Source organism: Saimiri boliviensis, chromosome 7 (assembly GCF_048565385.1).
Source record: "Saimiri boliviensis isolate mSaiBol1 chromosome 7, mSaiBol1.pri, whole genome shotgun sequence".
Lineage (NCBI taxonomy): Eukaryota > Metazoa > Chordata > Mammalia > Primates > Cebidae > Saimiri > Saimiri boliviensis.
The window spans coordinates 109,943,612-109,965,206 of record NC_133455.1 but is presented as its reverse complement, the minus strand read 5'-3'; the positions used below and the strand labels follow the sequence as shown (position 1 = coordinate 109,965,206).

At 36.0% G+C, this 21,595-nt stretch overlaps 1 protein-coding gene across 5 annotated transcripts in view; it reads left to right on the top strand.

Moving 5' to 3' along the window:
- Positions 1-21,595, top strand: part of PDE3A (phosphodiesterase 3A) — a 316,302-nt gene that overhangs the window by 160,209 nt on the left and 134,498 nt on the right. Inside the window, exon 1 of one of the 5 annotated variants that reach the window (XM_074403201.1) lies at positions 1,937-2,001. The exons of the other annotated variants lie outside the window; for them this stretch is intronic. The gene's annotated coding sequence lies outside the window, so the exon portion shown is untranslated. Of the gene's footprint in view, positions 1-1,936; positions 2,002-21,595 lie in introns of those variants that run through there. 5 annotated transcript variants of the gene reach the window in all.

Sequence of the window (21,595 nt, the reverse complement as noted above, 5' to 3'; positions counted from 1 at the left end):
CAGATTTCCAATTTGATACATAGTCCATTTTAAAAAAGATATGTGTGTATTTATACTTTGTTGTTTTACGATAAATTATTTAGAACCAAAAGCCCATGGAAATGTCTGTTATATTAAAATAGGTTTATTTCAAGATTAATTCATTTTTATCCAACGAATGTTAATGAGTGTCTGTTGTGCCGAACCCCCATTAACCTCAATAGGGAAGGCACCTCTAGGTTCAAGAGGCTGAAGAAGAGACCCAGAGCCAGCAAAGGAGACATGGAGTTTCATTAGGAGCTTACATACAGAGGAGAGAGTCAGTGGCAGTGGGCTAGACAGGAGAAGGAACTTACAGAAATGGTCCGGTGGCGGCAGGCTGGGCAGGAAAACAGCAATCACTTGCAAAAAGCATGCAGTTTATATAGCATTTTCACTTACCACTCTCTCGTTAATGACCTCCACCTGGCAACCCTCATTAACCCAAAACTCAGGGCTTCATTCCTATGTATGGCCCATTCTATGGGATGGGATGGGGTTTCAGATGTTCCTCATAGACAAGGAACAAATCTCTGGGTTGGCCACTCCCTTTGGGGCATACATTCAGGTGTGTGTGCTGTACAGGGTCATTCTAAGGGTATGCTTTAGTTTACCCTACAGCATCATTCACGTGTGCTGTCCCATAGGCTGGGGATACAGTGACCATCAATACAAGGGCCCTGCTCTCCATACAGCAGTGGTTTTCAAAGTGTGGTTCTCAGATTATTAATATCACTGTACTTGGAATTGTTAGAAATGCAAATTCTCAAGGACCCAGCCTAGACCTATTGAATCTGAAACTCTGAGAGGGGGGTCCAGCAATTTGTCTTTTAACAGGCCCTGCAGGTGATTGTGAGAGTTTGAAAACTACTGCAAAAGACAGATAACTAACCGATGATTATTAAGCATGCCAGGAAATGCTGAGTTTTATAAAGAAAATAAAGCAGGGAAAGAAGATAGACAGTGTAAATGGGTGTGGTTTGGGTCTCTTTGGGGTGCTGTTTTTGTTTGAGCACTTGAATGATGTGAGAATATCTGGTAGAAAGGCTTTGCATTCATCTAGGTTAGAGATATTACTGAGTTGAGGGATGGTTGGAATTATGACATCTTTTGAAGAGCTGAACCTCCAGAATTTGCTGCTGAATAAAATGGAGATGTGCTGTGAGAGTGCAGGACGACCCTGAGGTTGTTGATGGTACCTGCTGATGTCTGGGGTTTCCTCATAGTAAGATGGGAAACGGTGAAATGGGGAGGGGCAGGGAAAGGCAGACTCTGGGGGAAGGATAACACATTTGGTTTTAGAAAAGTTGTTTCAAAAACTCATTAGCCGTGTATGAAGCTATGTTTATGAGTGTGACATTCATGGGGAAGGTTGGCACTGGGAATATTAACTGGGGAGTCATGGTCATATAAATGGCATTTTAAAAAATAGGCCAGGTGTGGTGGCTCACGCCTGTCATCTCAGCACTTTGGGAGGCCAAGGTGGGTGGGTCATCTGAGATAGGGAGTTAGAGGCTGGCCTGGCTAGTATGGAGAAAACCCATTCCTACCAAAAATACCAAATTAGTTGGGTGTGGTGGCGCATTCCTGTAATCCCAGCTACTTGGGAGGCTGAGGCAGGAGAATCTCTTGAACCCAGGAAGCAGAGGGTGCAATGAGCCGAGATCATGCCGTTCCACTCTAGCCTGAGCAACAAGAGAATGAATGTACATGGAGGAGGAAAGCGGTCTGAAGACCAAGTCGTGGGGTATAACAACAGGGGGATAGGGACATATGGTAGCATTAGGCTAAAAATAGTGCAAATTTTAATGAATGATAAATAATATTTTGCTACGTTGATCTTGAGATTGATATGTTGAAGTGGCAGCATCCTAGCCGAACCCCAAGTGTAATGCCTTCCTTGAAGTTTTACGTTTCTGTTTAGGTGTCGTGGTGCCGCAGGTCCCTCTTGACTTTCACAGGCCAGGGCTTCTTGCCGTATAGGTAAGTGTTTTCCCTTCCCGGTTTATGGAATCCAGACTCCTCAGCTGCCTGCCATAGGTTCTCCTTGAAACTTGGAGAACATGCAGAGAGTATACAAAATTCTGCTTAGAGGAGGGACACTCTCCTTTTCCTCTTGTATCAGTTGTTATATCTTGTCTTCTTTCTCTAATTTTCTTTTCCTCTTTTGAACTTTAAATGGGAAATTCTTTGGTCTGCAGAGCTGGAAGAAAAATTGTCTTTCTTTTTAAGTTAATAGTTCTTATATCATTTTGACAGTTGTCTTATTTAGGATCACTTATACCCAGGTATTTCTTTTCTTTTTTTTTTAATTGCCCTTGGGGTTCTGGGGTACATGTATGCACATCTTGCATCCTGCAGGATTGTTGCATAGATACATACTACACTGTTGGTGGGAGTATAGATTAGTTCAACCATTGTGGAAGACAGTGTGGTGATTCCTCAGGGATCTAGAAATAGAAATTCCATTTGACCCAGCCATCCCATTAGTGGATATATACCCAAAGGATTATAAATTGTTCTGTTATAAAGACACATGCACAAGTATGTTCGTTGCGACGCTGTTTAAGATAGCAGAAATATTTCTTAATGTCAAAGTCAAATGTTGATTTTTAGTGTCCTAGACCTTGATATTTTCGTATTTGAATCCCCTGAGCTATTGACCAAATCAACAATGAAATTTATAATTTCTAACTGGGCATGTGATTCTTGAGATTTCTTTCAGAAAACAATACTTCTCTGATGTAAGAATGTATCACTTAAAATAAAAAAGGTTTTTAAAGTTACAATTATAGAAGATAATCAGTGGATGATTCACTTCATAGAAAAGTTACTTGCTTTAAAATGACTCATCAAGTGCTGCTGGGAACATTTAAAATCTTATTTCAATTGCACATGCCTCTTTAGGAAGACACAAGTTTATTACTTTACATGTGTGTATTACTGATATAACATATTTCATATAGTTAATAAAAATGTATAAAGAGAGGAGTGGTTAAATGACTCGTCTAAGGACTCAGCTTTTTAATGGCCAACTAGCTCTAGTTACTAGTTGTCATGTTTACTTGAAGAACTGCCCATCACAGCCCCAGGGGAGCAACTTCAGAGCGGGGTAGGAAGAACAAAACAGAAGCACTCTATAGAATAAGTCTTCATCTGTACTCATGATTTAACAAATTCTGGTATTACCCACTGTGTTTAGATTTATGTGACAAATTTTCCTAGCAGTTGTAGCTTCATTTAGCTCTTCACATCCTTAGAATTCTAAAACTCTAAGTTATTTTAATGATCTGTCCCGTTTCCTCATTTTTGAATGAGAAAATCACAGCCTAGAGTACTCATTACTGCCAAAGTTTTTTCTTAGAAGAGAGCGGGGATCTTCAGTTATCTTTTAGAATGTGACAAAATTTTGCCAAGATCGTGAAAAGTTGATGAAGTTTACTGCCTAAATCTCAGTTTCAGTCAAGATGCTACTTAAGCCAATTTTAAAAATTTGAATAATAGCTAGTTTTTTATTTAAATTTTTAAATTGTGGAATAGATCACACATTAAAGAGTATATATAACATATATAGTATTGTATGTGTATCATTTTAAAATATTTTACATACAGCTATATATTTTATGTATTTTTATACAATAATAATAATAAAATATAAAATGAACACACAGGCATCAGCTACTGAGCCTAAGAAGTAACCATTATACAATCTTGGAAAGCCCCTGTGAGTCCCTAATCTATCTCACCCCATTCCTTGCCCTCAGAGGTAAACTCTGTGCACTACACTCTTGTGGTTAGAAGATGGAGCTATATTGCTGCTGCTCTGGACACTTGGCCAAGTTATTCTCCCTGTGCCTCAGTTTCCTCATCTGTATAAAAGGAATAGTAATATATGTGTTGTGAGGACTGAGTGAGGTCACCCAGGAAGTATGCTTAGAAAAGTACGTTGTGTAGTCATCATTGTTTACTCTTCTTGTTAATATCATCACGTTCAGTTTTACAACTGAAGAACTTTTAATGTTGCCAACAAGATGGAGTTTGAGGGACTAAAATTGGTTTGAAGAATAATAATGTTGGCCTGGCAAGGTGGCTCATGCCTGTAATCCCAGCACTTGGGATCTGAGGCAGGCAGATCCTGAGGCGTGCAGATCCTGAGGTGGGCGGATCCCGAGGTCAAGAGATCGAGACCATCCTGGCTGATTCGGTGAAACCCCGTCTCTATTAAAAACACAAAAACTGGCTGGGCATCATGGTGTGTGCCTGTGGTCCCAGCTACTCAGAAGGCTGAGGCAAGAGAATCACTTGAACCTGGGAGGCTGTGGTTGCAGTGAGCTGATACAGCGCCATTGCACTCCAGCCTGGCAACAGAGTGAGACTCTGTCTCAAAAAAATCAGTGAATCAATCAATCAAGTTATTTTTCTTTTTTCAAATCTTTTAACATAGAAACATTCTGATTTTTGGAGGTGGGGAGCTTTTTGACATCATCTGTGTCACTTTATCATGTGTACTTTCAAAATATCTTTCCAAGATGCTTCCACTGAAGCAACATGAAAATTGTTTGGAACAAAGACCCTTTACTGTCAGTCACTATTTCAAAATATAACACCAGTTATTGTTTATATGATTTACTCTTAATAGGATTTTGATATTCTTCTGTGTAACATTGCTGCTGGCTGAATGTCTTTGAGGACAGTAAAATCTGACAGACTACAAACTATTACTTCGTTTTGGGGGGGTTAGGCTGTTTGCTAAAGTTACTAAGGAGTACTTTTAAAAGTACGAGATGATAGAGGATTGAGGTATAAGAGGAACGCTTACTGTCAAAGTAAAATTTGACAGTCTACAAAATATTCTTCTTTGGGGGGGTTTAGGCTGATTGCTAAGGTTACTAAAGAGTACTTCTAAAATTATAAGAGGATGAAGGATTGAGATATCAGAGGAAAGCTGACACAATCAGAAAACTGTGAAATGAGATAATGAGTTACCAAAACTTGCTATCTTATCAGTACTGAGAACTGAAGAAAAATGTTTTACTTGGAGATGTGTGCTTTTCTCTGAGTATTCATAAACAAGAGTGAGAAAGAAAAATCACTTTTCTCAGTAAAAGAAAGCAACCTTATAGTGGAGGATAAAAGTTCCTAAGGCTTTGGATACTTATCCCCCAAGAAGGTATTTTGAAATTCTTAATGCTACTTGTACTTCTGAATTCATATGAAGATGATTGTTTGAGACCTCTGTGGTGACGTGGACATCACACTTGAGGATTGGTACATATCTTCACCTTCTTTACACATTGGCTCACCTTCTATTTAGTTAATACTGTTGTTCCTCAATAAAATTATTTTTCTCTTTACTGATATTATTTTCAAGTTGACTTCTAGTTAGCAGCTCTGTAAACACCTATTTATTGGCTTTCAGATTCTGTATTTTAAATGAGCCAGCAATATTTCAAAAATTTCATTGAGATTGCATTATATTGTTTTAAAAACTCATTTGCTTGTGATTAAATTTTTGCACTATGTCTGGGATCTAAAACCTCACTTGAAAATTTATTTTTTAAATCAATGTTTTTTTAAAAAAAGTATTCCAATTAAAGCAAGTCATCATAGAAAAATAAAGTAATAAGGATATGTATAATATGCTTTCTAAACCTCTGAACATCTAGAAGCAGAAATCCAGGTTCTGTGAATGACCTACAAATAGACTTAATGAGTTCATAACAAAGCATGTGGTACTTGAGATAGGAAAGACTCAGTAAAAGCTGTTTTCCATTCAGTTTTTGGAAAGTGAATGGATGCCAGTTTATGCCATTTCCTATAGTGCCTATCTTAAACTGTTTTTTTTTTTTTTACTTGCTGAATCTCATTTCATGTCAACATGAGTTTGTATTGGTAATACAGTGTTTGTAATTGATGATGTAGCCAAGTCCTTTGCTGAAGTAAACTATGAAGCCAATAAGACATCTTCATGTCTTAAGGCCATTACAAGACACTTTTTCCTTGTATGCGTGTGTGTGTATGAGTGTATTTTAACATAATCAATACTACAGCATAATTAAATAGCTGCCAAACATTTGAGAAGATGAATGCATCTCTCCTTTCTAAATAGATAGGAGAGTTAATTATTTCTGATCTTACAGTTGATGATTATGTTTGTACAACCTAATAGTTTCCCCTTTTCTTTTTTCTTCTCTAGTAATAATAACAGAAACATTGCTTCTGGCATTCAATCAGTGCCAGATAAATAGAAAGGCTATGAGCTTGATGCATAGTTTCTTTTCTTTTTCTTCGGTCCTCTGGTCATTCCTCTTCTCAATCTACAGTTCTTGGCATCTTTCCGCTGTCTGTTTGTTAGAGTTCTGACTCTGACGTAAAGGACTCACAGTGACTGACCCCCGTGGCAAACCTGTAAAACATTATACAACATGAATAAGAACTTTCTTATTAGATCTGCAGCTGGCTGGGTCCAGACATATGGCAGCAAGGATGTTTTGAAAGAAAGGCATTGCTTGACAAAGAACTCAGTCTCTTGAATAAAGGTTTACACTGGCACTCCTTGATGTTTATAATACCTAATGCCAGGGGCAAAATTTTTTCCCCAACTATATTGTTATTTTACTGTTTAAACGCCATCATTTTATATGTTGAAGTGGCTAAAATGTAGAAGCAGACATTTTATATGCGTCTGTATAACTTTAAAAGGAAAAGAAAAAAAAAAAAAAAAAAGCAAAACTCACGAAACTTTCTCAGGCTCTGTCTACCCAGCTGGAAGTGCTCGATTTTCTGAGTTTCAGACTCAGATTGAAAGTGAGGGAGTTTGTGAGAATGGACCCGGTCCTTTTGAGCAGGTTTTAAAAGGATGATTAAAGGGTACATAGGCTTTGTAATGCTCTGACAACTTTAATTGTTTCTTTTGGTTGTTGTCCTTTTTCTCGGGAGTAGTAATTCTCAGTTGCTAAAAATTTAGGCTGGGAATAATTTCCAACCTAGGAGTTTGTCACAGTGATTTGCATTTGATTTAGTCTTTTCAATGCAGCCCTGCTTCCATCGTATTTCCTCTCTGAAATCCCAGCTATGGCATTATGTACACGGTTGTGCTTTGTGATCTGCGCTAGCACACTAGTGTTGAATAATATATTGTGAAATGTTCCGTTGGTGGCAGTTCGGTAGTTGCCCCAGGAGGGATGATGACACTTTGAATCAGAGGCACAGGAACAGAGAAGGTAAACCTAGTGGCTAGCCAAGGTAAATGAAAGAACACTTCTGCTTCCACAGGGATTATCTAAGTCCTTTTAGCATGGTTCTTTGCAACCTTGATTATGTTTATAATGTTCAAAATCTTTGATGAGGCCATTATCTTTCTAGTCCTGATTGCATCTACAATAATTTGGTAATAAGATGTTGATAAATAAGATATGCCCATTGGCCATGCCTGATGGCATTTTAATTAACATCCGCCTTTGACAACTGAAAGAACCGAAGGGAGAGAGAGGTACATGACCTTTCCAGAGCTCACATCATGACAGAGGCTGGGAGTCTAACATCTAGCAAATAGGTACTTGCTGACATTTTTATGAATACTATGATTTATCAAAATAAGTATATCCTGAGAAGTATATATTTACAGAAGAAGCAAAGGGTTTGCAGAGAATAGACTCTAATTTAGAGAAATTGAAGAGCATTAGTAAAAGTGTTAATAAGAATATTTTAAGTACTATGAGGGACCTTTTTTTTCCTGGTTTTTAGGTTTTCATGTTAAAAATTCATGGGCAGGACATATGTTTGTCTAATTTTGTTGATTTTCTCTGTGTAATAGGAATTCAAATCTTAAATATGTTCTAGAATCATAAACGTCATGGCTACAAAGGTCTTGGAGATTATCTAATTTAGAGGTCCCAAATCTCTAAATAAAATCTGCTAAAAGAATCATATGGTCAGTTACTACATGTGTAATTTTTCCAAGTAGGTTTTTCCAGAAAGTATAGAAGGCAGCACAGTTCTTACCAAATTCTTTCATTCATCAAGGGCCATCAATACCACTTATCAAACATATATTTTATTTAGGGAAAATGAAAATTGCTCCATCAATAATTGGTTGAGAGCCCCTTCACGTAGTCATCTTCCTTATTATGAAGTTGAGAAAACTGAGACCCATATATTAAGAGTTGAATTGTGTTTCCCCCAAAGGATATGCTGATATGCTAACCCCTACCACCTCAAAATGTGACTTTAATTTGGAAATAGAGTCTTTGCAGAGGTAACCAAGTTAAAATAAGGTCATTATGATGGGCGCTAATTCAACATGACTGGTATCGTTATACAAAAGTGAAATTTGGACACAGACAGCCCTTGAGGGTAGATGGCCCTCTGAAGACAGAGAATTCTGATGATGCATCTACAAGCCAAGCAACCCCAAGAATTGTCAGCAAACCACTAGAAGCCAGGGAGAGTCAAGGAATGATTCTTCTCTTACGGATGTGAGAAAGCATAGCCCTGTTGACATCTAGATGTCTGACTTCCAGCCTCTAGAACTGTGAGATAATAAATTATTTTTGTTCTAAGCCACTGAATTTGTTTTCCATGGTATGGCAGCTCTAGCAAACTAATATATCATAGATATTACTAGTCATGATCTCCTGGAGAATTAATTAGGAAGGTAGTCAAGTCTGGAACCCAATTTAATTCCTAGGTTGAGTGCTCAATGCCTGTCTCTAGAAATAAAACATCTTCTTTCTTTTTCTGTAAAGGTAAAGGCACCATATTTCACAAATTGTTATGAGGGTTGTTTTCTATTATTGCCCATACTTTTGTTTTTAGTTATTGTTGTACTGAATTGCTTCATTTATAACGTGTTCTTGAAGTCTGATAATTTCAGGCACAGACTTCATTTATTAAAATAAAAACTCAGCCGGGCGCAGTGGCTCAAGCCTGTAATCCCAGCACTTTGAGAGGCCGAGGCGGGTGGATCACGAGGTCAAGAGATTGAGACCATCCTGGTCAACATGGTGAAATCCCGTCTCTACTAAAAGTACAAAACATTAGCTGGGCATGGTGGCGCGTGCCTGTAATCCCAGCTACTCAGGAGGTTGAGGCAGGAGAATTGCCTGAACCCAGGAGGCAGAGGTTGCAGTGAGCAGAGATCGCGCCATTGCACTCCAGCCTGGGTAACGAGCGAAACTCCGTCTCAAAAAATAAAATAAAATAAAATAAAAACTCATACTTGAGGAGATAAACATTCTTCAGTTATTTATTTCTCTTCTCATAGTTGACTACTGAAATCTAGAGAATAATACAATTGTTATATCTTTTCCTTTGCTTAGTGTGAATACTCAAGCTATAATTTATAATACTCAAATTACACCTTATAAACTGTATCATAATTCATAGTAGTCATTGAATTAATCAGCTCAACTTGTACATATTACTACATCTAATAGGCATACCCAACTCCGGGTAGTAGAAATAAGACGTAAATATACATTTCATGAAATTAATCTAATGTGAGTGCCCAATAATAGATTCAAATATTTTTCAAGAATCGACTGAGTCTATGAATATACATTAATGACTATATAAAATTTAAAAAAAAATTTTAAGAAATGGAGTCTCACTGTGTACCTCGGGTTGGACTCTAGCTCCTGAGCACAAATGATTCTTCCACTCTTAGCCACAAGTCCACATAGCTGGGTATAGGTGTAAGCCATCATGCCCAGCTTTAAAATATATTTTATTAACAGTTGGCACTATGGAAAAATATTGCTTAAACAATTTTCTCCTTTAAGCTAAAATTAATTAGTAAATTAAAAAGAGATATGTGTATCAACAAATTAAAAAATGGAACAAGGATCAATCAAGTCCTCCTCCAGGCCCCTTGTTCTGTATATTAAATGGAATAATGCTGTGTTCATTTTATAGAAATCAACCATGTTTTTAAACACCTCCAACCAATGTAAGTTCTGACTATTTAATTAAAACTTTTATAGTAAGCTCAAACTGGGATCCTGAGAATGAAAAGATATCTGTTGTTATCTGGTTCAGGTTTTAGTCACGATAAGCATTCTTAGGACCCCAAAGTAGGCTGCTTGGAGTTCCCAGAGGCTAAGAGAGTCGCCCCATCAGGACATATTGATGATACCTATGCAGCTCCCCTATTTACTTCATCCCTCTTAGAGCAGTTTTGGTTTATCTTAATATTCTGAGACAAAATTGTTCAATTTATTCTAGAACCTCAGCAAAAGCCAAGGTTATGTTAAAAACAAGCAAACCTAACTGCATCTAGGTAAATATTCTCCCATATTTGTTCTTGTAGGATGGCTGACAATACATTATAAACAGTGATCCGCTTATTCCATCATTACCGGAAAAAAATAATGTTTATTTGATGTGAAGCAGAAAAAATTAAAATCAAAGATAATTCTATACTCTGGATACTTGACCATGTTAAATTTACAAAATGTATAGTTAAGTTTAAAAAATCACAATATAAGTAGATTTCTTCTTCTCACAATCATTATATTAGATAAGAAAGCACTTCCTTTGATCTCTCATTTGCTCCATCATAAAATCCCTACTGGAAGGGTAAGACAGTAGTAGTGATAAGACAGTAGTAGCCTATCCTATTGTATGTGTTTCTGTGAAGCCCAGAGAGGTGACATGAATTTCTAAAGGTTGCAGAACTGAGACTTAAAACTTAAGTGTAAAATTTATTCTGTTGAGAAAAAAAATTGTGGTATAACTATTTCTTTGAATTCTGGGAAGTGTATCCTCATTACAATGAGAATTACAATGTCAGCTAAGACATTGGGCTCTTAAAATGATACAACTATTTTGACAAGAGTAGTACTTTCTAAAATACCTGAAAAGTTAATTGAAGACTTGGACTTATCAAAGGATTTATTTTACATTGAAAATTCAGACTGATTTTTAAATTGCTCATCCCATCTCATAAACTTCTATTTGTTACTTAATTTTAGGAACTTTGAAATAAAAAATTTATTTTTTTTTGATATCTTATGTCCTGTGTACAAGTCTAATCAATAGATTTATACCTTTAAGTTCCAACCTCTGCCCTCAGAGATGAAAGTGGCAAAGAGCAAAATATGGAGCAGATACATTGAAAACTTTAAGAAACTTTATTTAGTTTGTGTTTCTTTACTAATACAGTCTCTGAATACAAAGTAAGTACACATGTAGAGTCGTCTTTCTGAAAAGCTATATAAAGAGCTATAAATAAAAGTAGTGATAGATGCATATGACAAAAAAAGGCAAACTGACAAAATCTGTGGTAAGAAATACAAAGATTTAGATTCTAGGCATTTGTCTTATATAACATGGAGTAATTTGTGAGTATATATACTGTGCGGGTATTTAAAATTTATTTACTTAATTATTTTAAATCACATGTAATTATTTTATATTTATTTAAATTATTTATGTAATTATTTTAAGTTTGTTAAGCTTAAGTTATGGTATTTGGAACTTAAAGGTATAGATCTATCCATTTACCAATCGGTCTGAGAGATTCTATGATTTCTTAAAAATTCAGATTGTCTACCCTGATGTCGTTAAGCGTGACAGGCAGATAACTTCCATTCAGTGTGAATATTAGCGACGTTGACAAGAAATAAACCTTTGGGTTGAATAGGCACATTTATTCACATTTTTGTGTATTAGTTTGTCTTTATTGAAAGTTAGTCAACACAGTCAATAAGAATATAAGTGTCCCATGCTATATTGAGAAAACTTTCAAACATAATACTATCATGGTAGTAACAATAAATTGGAACTTAAACTATACTACTTGGCATTTTAGCCTTTATGTAATTAACTAGTTAACTAATTTGTAGGTTCCAGGCACAGTGCTAGGCTAAGGGAGCTAGGCCTGCCATTAAGGAGTCTGCATTTTTTAAAAAATAGATATTTATAGTACAGTATGAAAAGTACACAAATTGTGAGTAGTATTTTCCTTTATTCATGGCTTCCCTTATTCAACTTCTTTAAGTAAATAAAATTCCACCTCAGAAATGGCTGTCCATCTCCCCTTTCTCTTGCATTCCTGTTGTCTCTGCCTTGACTCAAGACCTCTTTATCTCTTGCCTGGATTATAGAACTGTTTCATAACAGGTCTTTCTGCTTAGAGTCACCCATCTTCACTTGACCCCAATCTGTGATACTCACTTTCTTACACTGTATCTTTCTAAAGAATAAATCTGAACAAAGTAGTAACTATTTTATGAATTTACTAAATTCTTAGCCTGCCATATCAGCCCTTCAAAATTACATTCAGATTTTGCCACCTTTTTTTTTTTTTTTTTTTTTTGAGACGAAGTCTCTTTCTGTCACCAGGCTGGAGTGCAGTGAGTGGCCCGATCTCAGCTCACTGCAACTTCCGCTTCCCAGGTTCAGCGATTCTCCTACCTCCTGAGTAGCTGGGACTACAGGCGTGCGCCACCATGCCCAGCTAATTTTTATATTTTTAGTAGAGATGGGGTTTCATCATCTTGGCCAGGATGGTCTTGATCTCTTGACCTTGTGATCCTCCCGCCTCAGCTTCCCAAAGTGCTGGGATTACACCTGTGAGCCACTGTGCCCGGCCCAGCCTTTTTCTTTTAATGCATCTTAAGTACAGGTCATCAGTGAACCCATCTTTTTCTAAGCAAATTGCCTGCGTATTTTCCCATTCTTAGCATTTGCCAGGGGTGTTCAATACACCTGGCATGAATCTCCAGCCCCCAACACCTGACCTACTTTATTTCATGTTGATAAAACTCTCTTCAGCCTTCAAGCCACACATTATGCAGCCTTTCCTGGCACTGAGAAACATACTTTAAGGGTTATGATATTAATATTATATTACGATTATTTACGTGTTTCGTTTCCCTCTAGAGAATGAGAATTTCTTCAAGGTGGAGACTCATTTAGCCTTTTGTCTCTCTTACATAACATGTGTCTGGCAGGTTGTAGGTACCCAATGATTATTCAATTAGTTAATACATACAATATGGGTTTCCTCTTCAGAGCATGAGTGGCTTTCTGAAGGCCTCAACCTTTGCTCTTTCGGTCTTCTCCAATAGGCAAGGTGGATATGATCTTCCTCTAATGGGTCACAATGACCCCCAAAGGCAAAACAATTGTGTTGATCTCTCTTAAAAGGATGTATGTGATGAGATAAGCATATCTTCTCATCCATATTCATATTTATACTTTTAGTGCAGTGTCCTGAGTGAGACAAGCCTTCACACAAATCTGTGTAATTAAAAGTATTGAAATCTCAGTGCTTGGCAACCATGATAGACCTTTGGACACATTTTCTGGCTCTGTGAAGGGGGCTCAGGCTGCAATTGAGATGTAAATTACCTATTTAAAGGAATCATATTTTTCCCCCTTTGAAATGTCAGTCCTCCATCTCCTTTTGCTGGATTTTCTAATTTATTAGGCTTTGCTTTTTTTTTCTCTCTCTCTAATTAGAGAGAGAGAAAAAAACCTGTTGACGCAGTTGCATCCTCATGCAAAAACAAAGACAATATCATGAATATTTTATGACTTAATCATTGAATGACTGAATGCGAAAGGGTGAAATGCTTGTATTGCAATTGAAATGTATTTTGAATTGACCCCATCTTTCTTTGTGGGAATGAAAAGAGAATAAGTATGAAATTTAATAAAAAATGATATTTAATTCTACATTTAGCAAAGGTCTTCTAAGTAATTTTGCTCTCAGCTTTCTTCCCACCAGTTCTCCCATTACATAAATAATCTGCTATTATGTTGATAGATTCGTCTTTCTGAAATACAGGTATGTCCATGTAATTCATACTTTCAAGTTCTCGATGTCTCCTCTTGCCTTTAAAGTATATCCTGAACTCTTAAACCTCATGTATAAGGTTTCATAGGTCTTGACCCCAGCCTACCTAGGATTTCTCCCCATCCCTGGTAATCTCCTGTACATACTTTAAAACCCAACTCAAACATTACCTCCTTTCTGTAGCTCAGTTTTCACTGATGCCCCAGCCTTTCAGGGAAGAATTCATTGTTTCCGTATTAGTGATTCCTAGCACCTACCCATTTATATGTGGAGGAATAAAATGTAGAGAGTAAGAGCTAGTGTTTCAAAGGCAGACCTTCTATGCTGTTTGCATTCTGTCTGTGGGACCTTTAGAGGATTCCACAGAATAAAAGCTCTCTGTGTGTCACAGTCTTATCATTTGTGAGAGAGATGAAGTGATACTGCTTTAGAAGGTTATTTTGAGGATTTATAAAATGATTCATAAATAGTATATGTCTGGTACATAATAAGGACTCAACCACTAATACAAAAAACAAATGTTTTATGTGCTTAGATTTTGTTTTAATATGCTTACATATTTTTCTTCCCTATTAAAATGAAACGGCCAGCATTCTGTCTTCATTGCACAGGCAGTATTCAACAGCTCTCAGCATATAATATTAGATTATGTGATTATTAATATATGTGAAGGGTCATATACTGGTCAAAACACTAATTATTTGGAGAATTATTTGATTAATAAGTTTTATGTATTCATATTAGTGCTGAAATCTCTGCTCAATGTTTTAAGAGGGGATTTACTCACAGAAAAAAAGAAAATGAAAGCTACTATGTGAACTATAGTTTAAAATAACAAATCCAAAAAGGTTAGGTATTGTGTCTCTTCAGTGGAGTATTATGCCTGGAGCTAATTTTGAAATAAAAACAGTGTAAGTACTTACAAAATCTCCATTTGGTTCAGACTCTGCAGGTGGAACTAATGTAAGTGAAAAGATTCCTAAATAATTCCAGTCACTATGAATAGGAATAATGATCATCATACATATACTTATCACTTCTGTTAGAAATAAACCATGCTTGGCTGGGCACGGTGGCTCAAGCCTGTAACCCCAGCACTTTGGGAGGCCGAGGCGGGTGGATCACGAGGTTATAATTCCCTACTCTATTCTTCAATATTTTTAACAGTGCTTCTCAAATTTAAATAGGGACGACAAGACTGATGTTTATCAGTTTTTCCTCACGGAGATCCTTTACTGTGAGATGTGTGTGTATGTGCGTAGAGCTTTATTGAAATATGATTCATATATCATGTGATTTATCCATTTAAAGTATACTATTTATTGTTTTTTAGTATATTCACAAAGTTATGCAGTGATCACTGTTAATAGCAGAACATTTTCATCATGCCCCCCGCAAAAAACCTCTTCCTGTTAACAGTCACTTCTCATTCCCACCTGCCTCTTTCCCACTTCCAGTCCCAATCAACCACTAATCTATTTTCTGTCTTTATAGATTTGCCTATTCTAGACTTTTCTTATAAAAGTGATTGAAATCTTTGCAGTCTTATTTTATTGATGTCTTTCACTTAGCGTAATGTTTTGAAGGTTTATCCGTGGTGTAGCCTGTATCAGTTCTACTTCATTCCTTTTTATTGCCAAGTAATATTCCATCTTATGGATATACCATATTTTGTTTATCCATTGATTAGTAGACATTTGAGTTGTTTTTGCTCTTTGGCTATTATGAATAATGCTGCTATGAACATTTGTGTTCAAATATTTGTGTAGATAGGTGTTTTCATTTCTCTTGAGTGTATATCTAGAAGTGAAATTGCTGGATCACATGGTAAATCCATGTTTAAAAGTTTGAGAAACTATCATATGGTTTTCCCAAAGTGATTGTATCACTTTGCATTTCCACTAGCAGAGTATAAAGGTCCTGATTTCTTCACATCCTCAACAACACTTGTTATTTTCTATGTGTGTGTTTTAAAAAATACTATTTTAGCCATACTAAAAGTTATAAGATGGTATCTCATTGTGGTTTTGATTTGCATGCCAACAATAGCTGATATTGAGCATCTTTTCATGTACTTGGCTGGACGTTTGTATATCTTCTTTGGAGAAATGTCCGTTTAATCCTGTGCCCATTCTTAAATTAGATTATTTTCTTTTCATTATTAAAGTATAGGAATTCTGTATTTTATATACAAGAATTCTGCTATAAGTCTCATGTCAGACTTATGATTTGAAAATATTTTCTCTCAGTCCCCACATTGCCTTTTTACTTTCTTAATGCCATTGTTGTGTGTGCTTATTTTTAAAACAAAATCTGATGACAAATTATTCTAAAGGCTAGATTTTAAGGTTAATACTTATTTTCATGATGCACCTGCCATTATTTATTTTTATATTATTTTCTGAAATTCTTAGTTTTTTAATTAAAGCTATACAATTTTGAACAATAAAATTCTCAATTTTAACGTTTTCCAAACTCTGCTTTGTAGTACACAAGATGCTCCATGATAAATAAATTCAATTTCTAAGGTAGATTCAGAGATATTGTTTGCTTTATTTCTTACTTACTCTGAGCTCACAATATTAAAGGCCATGTGATATTGAATTTGGAGAAAATTCAAAGTCAGCTAAAGTGTGTAGTTCTATTTCTTTGCCATTTCCGGGGCTTTTTCCAGTATGTATTTGCTGCCTGCCATTATCGCTACTATTCATAAAAAATCACACTGTGTTTGTGTGTGTGTGTGTGTGTGTGTGTGTGTGTGTGTGTGTGTGTTTGTATATTTCTGCTCAAATAGAGCTTAATGATGACATTTTCATGGCTTCAAGATGTTGGGGCAGAGGGAATTATCTTTCCTTCTTGGTCACTTTGTGTCAGATGGTCATTGCTTTATCTCCAGAATCCTTTATTGCTTCTGGGCAGGAAAAATAGGAAGGCAGGAAGGCAAAAGACACAAGCTAGCCAAGTTTGTCCCTTTTAAAGACTTTTTTTTAGAAGCTTCACACAATGACTTCTGCCTGTATCTTATTAGCCAGGACTGTGTTCCATGATCTCTTGATCTGTAAGGGAATTGAGGTTGTGGGAAATAATTTCTTACCTGGATCCAATGCCACCTCTATGAGAACTGAAGTTCTGTGAATAAGGAAGAAGAATAAATTGTATACAGGATGGGCAGCTAGGATTTTTGTCACACAAGGCACGGGATGACAAAATATTCTGAGAGTAAAGGGATAAAAATTATTTATGACTTGTGTATTCAACAGTAGAATTTTTAAAATCTTATCGTAGCCTAAATCACCTGGGTTCAAGCAATCCTCCTGCCTTAGCCTCCCAAGTAGCTGGGACTATAGGCATGTGCCACCACGCCCAGATAATTTTTTAAATTTTATGTAGATGCAGGATCCCACTACATTGTTCAGGCTGGTCTCGAACTCCTGGGCTCAAGTGATCCTCTGACTTTGGCCTCACAAAATATTGAGATTACAAGTGTAAACCACTGCACCTAGCCTTATTACATTTTTTCCTGTACAAAACCAATCAGTTATTCTTTTTAAAAAGCATATATTGAATTCCTTAACACATACCAATTATATGCCACATAGCAAATAAGATCAATAAGGTTTCTACCACTGAAACAAGATGAGCAGCATCCAAACCTTTAGGTTGTATCAGTGAAATCAAATTTAATTCTAAAATAAATGAGAAGCCATTGAATGATGTTACATTGATTATCTCATCTGGACATCACAAAAATTACGTGAAGTAGGTAGTCTTATTATTTCCATTTCGCAAATGAGGAAACTTAACCTAGAAATTATAAAATAATTTATCCAGATTCACAGAGCTGGTAAGAATGAAATTGGGATTCGATTATAAGAAATTCAGCTCCAGAGTCCACCCTTAATCACAATGTTGTAAACTATGGAGGTAAATTGTATAACAGGATTAGATTGTTAAAACAGCAAGTACAATCCTGGAAATAAGATATCTGTGAATGTAATGGATTCCATTTTTAACCACATTGTCTATTAGTGACTTATGAATTGAATACATAGCACAGTTTCTCAGAGCCTTCCCTGATCATCTTTCTCTTTCAAAGTAAAAATTGTCTTTATATGTTACATTTTGGACTAGATTATTATTATTATTATTATTTTCTTTTTTGAGACGGAGTTTCGCTCTTGTTACCCAGGCTGCAGTGCAATGGCGCGATCTCGGCTCACCACAACCTCCGCCTCCTGGGTTCAGGCAATTCTCCTGCCTCTGCCTCCTGAGTAGCTGGGATTACAGGCACGCGCCACCAGGCCCAGCTGATTTTTTTGTATTTTTAGTAGAGACGGGGTTTCACCGTGTTGACCAGGATGGTCTTGATCTCTTGACCTTGTATCCACCCGCCTTGGCCTCCTAGAGTGCTGGGATTACAGGCTTGAGCCACCGCGCCCGGCCTGGACTAGATTATTATAAGGAAACTAGTTTGTGGTTCTAATGAACTCTGAAATATGGAATTGCTGAAAAATAAATTTAGTTAGAATAACAGTAGCTTGAAGGAGGAAAATTGTTACAAATTCAAGCTGGGAATTCCAGTTTAGCTATGCTGGTAAAGTTGTGATTACACTTTGTGTAACCTATTGAGTCCAAAAAATTGAATTTTCTCTCTTGGGCAATAGGGGTACGGCTGCAACCAGAAATAGCACAGGAATAGTCATTGCTTCAGGACAACTTCTGCAAAAGTGTAAATTGGGGCTAACAGGAAAATCACCCTATTACTCTTGTACAGTGACAGTAGCTTTCAGTTTTCAGATGTGACTTTCTGATCATGTTTGAATTTGTTTCTGTTCATGTTTGTGGAGAAATTTAAGCATTAGAATTGTCATTCTTAATTCCACTTCTTAAATTTCTCCACAAATAATGTGGAACTGAAGTTTTTCTCATGGAAATTTCCTTAGGAACACTTTGGCCCAGACGTGGTGATAATGAACAGATTTTTTTTTTTTCTTTGCCTTATCCCATTCTTCCCCTTCTTTTCTGGAATGCAATTAATGGTAAAACATGTTTTGTGGAAAAACATTTAATACTCCAAATTATGATTAAAGCGAAGAAAATGTATTTATTTTTTAAATCGTATGTTTTCTTTAAGACCCTTCCACTCCTAAAATAATCTAGAGTTTTCCATTTCAATATATAATCAAAAAAGCCAAGTATCCTATTAACTGTATATTATTGATTCAAATTGAAAAGAACATTGGTAACTTACTTCTTTAAGAGACAGGATGTGCCTCTGTCATCCAGGCTGGAGTACAGTAGCTCAATCATAGCTCACTACAGCCTCGAACTTCTGGGCTCAAGCAATCCTCTTGCCTCAACATCCAGAATATCGAGGATTACCAGGTGCAAAGGACCACACCTGACGAATTTTTAAAATATTCTTTGCAGAGACTGAGGTCTCACTATGTTGCCCAGGCTTGTCTCAAACTCCTGGCCTCCTCAAGTGATACTCTCGCCTCAGTCTCTCAAAGTGATTACAGCCACAAGTCACCATACCTTAACCTCTATTTATGTTTTTTTTACCTTTTATCAAGGACAGAGAGTACATTGTATTTGGTTGAAATAATGAAAAGAATGAATCAGTTTCTCAGTTCTTGTACTTGTGGTAGGAACAGAAACAGAGAAGTACCTGGTTAATTCTTTGTGTACCTGCAATTCTGACTACTTCAGTTAATTACAATTTTAGGCCGTACTTTACTCTTCGTTTTTTCTCTTTCCTTTTCTTTGCCAAATTATCTGTTTCACTTTATTTTCTTTTATCGCTAAATAGAGGTCTGAATAATATATCACTAAGAGGAATACATTTGCAATAAAACTTGTTTCTACAAAAAAGCATCAGTTGTAAATAAACTCAGGAAATTGCTTTCAACATATCAAATGGGTCATGGAGCCAGGAAGAATTGGGGGTGAACGTCAAATTTAGGGGAGAGATGTACATTAAACTTGGCCAAAATAATATCTTCAAGTCTTAGAATAAATTATTTTCATCAGCATTTAAGAAGTTGAGCACAAAATGTGCATGTCTTGTTAAAATCTGCTAATTGAAACTGGAACTAAATTTTTCACACAAATCCGCTTCAGAGGACAAATAAGAAACCCAAGGGTCATGTAATGGGACTAGTACATATTGTAGTCCCTCTATGCTTTTCTCAACAGCCTCCCAAAGTCAAGCTGATTGGGGAGTAGGAAGTAAGTAGCAGGGAAAATGTTGGGAATTTTGTATTTTTGCTAAAGATTTTTTGGCACTGATGAAAAATGCAATTAAACATTGAATAAAATAAGACTTTAAAAATTTTGCAAAAGGCGTTTTTTGGAAAAATGTAACTTTCACATTAAAATTGTATAAAAACCAATTCAGTGTTTTTGTCATTTATAAGACTTAAAATGAATTCAGTGTTTTAATTACTGAGATTTATTTTTTAAGGTTACCTATTTATCAATTTTAAAGACCATTTCTAAAAAAGATAGTTTAAGTAGAGAATTTTCCTCTGAGTTAGATAGTTTTGTTGGTATATGTAACTGCAGACACACACACACACACACACACACACACACACACACTCTCTCTCTCTCTCTCTCTCCCTCCTCTCTCTCTTCTCTCTCTTCTCTCTCTCTCTTTCTCTTTCTCTCTCTTGGTTTTCTTGGACTTATATATTTTAGATCCATAAATGTAAATCATTTGGATATCAAAACAATTTTTATGTTTTTCGGCACATAATTTTAATGCTACAGTCTACGAAATTATATATTGTTTAAACTTAATGCAATATATCACAATGTTTGATAAATATAAAGGAAAAAGACCCTTAAATCTATCCAAATGCAAGAAATCATAAATACTGTCAAGTTAAAGCTTTTGCCACAGCTGGTCTGGATTTTATTATTTTCTCTAGGATCTCCAATTTTTTCTAAAAAAGAGATCAATTTTACAGATTAGTCTCCTGAAGTTGTGCCAGTGGATTTGTCTGAGTTTTAATATTTTCTGTGCAAAATAGCCTTGAATGAGTCTTTTCATGAGGCATGCTATAAATGAAACTTAAATATATAGGGAAACAGAAATATTAGCATGATCCAGTCATAAAACAACAGGTGAAGAGCTAAAGTAATAAATGGGGCCTTTATTTTATTTTTTGTTTCCTATTCATTTACTCAAATTGACATAAATAATGCAAGAGGTAGTTTAACAAACTGTACAATACAGATTTGTAGTCACATTCATTGGTGCTTAGGGGTTTCAGTTTCACCTGAAGTTAAGTTCATATAGCTCATAAATTAAACTCATAATGCCTTGTTTAAATATTTCATGAGAAAACCATTTTGTTTTGTCTACTCGGAACCTAAAATCTGTTTTATTGTGGTTATTTTAGAAATATTTTCATGGAATTTTTGGAGTAAGTTTATTTGGTTTGGTTTGCTTGTTTTTTAATAAACAGGCCTATCAATTGCATTGGAAATTTGATTGTGTTTTCAACTAACATAATAAATAATACACCTAAAAGTGCAAGTCCTTTCCATGTTGCACAGACTTTCTGGTAGCTTTTCCCTTGCTGCTCTTTTCAAACATTTGCTTTTTGCTACTCTTTATGCTTGAGGAAGATTAAGCTATCCCAAGAGGACCCATTAATATTAAAATTTAGATTTTTCAATTGCTATGCAGAAAACTAGTGATTCAGTAGACTCCATGCTCATGCACATGCGTTACATGTTACTCTGAGTAATGATGCATGAAGT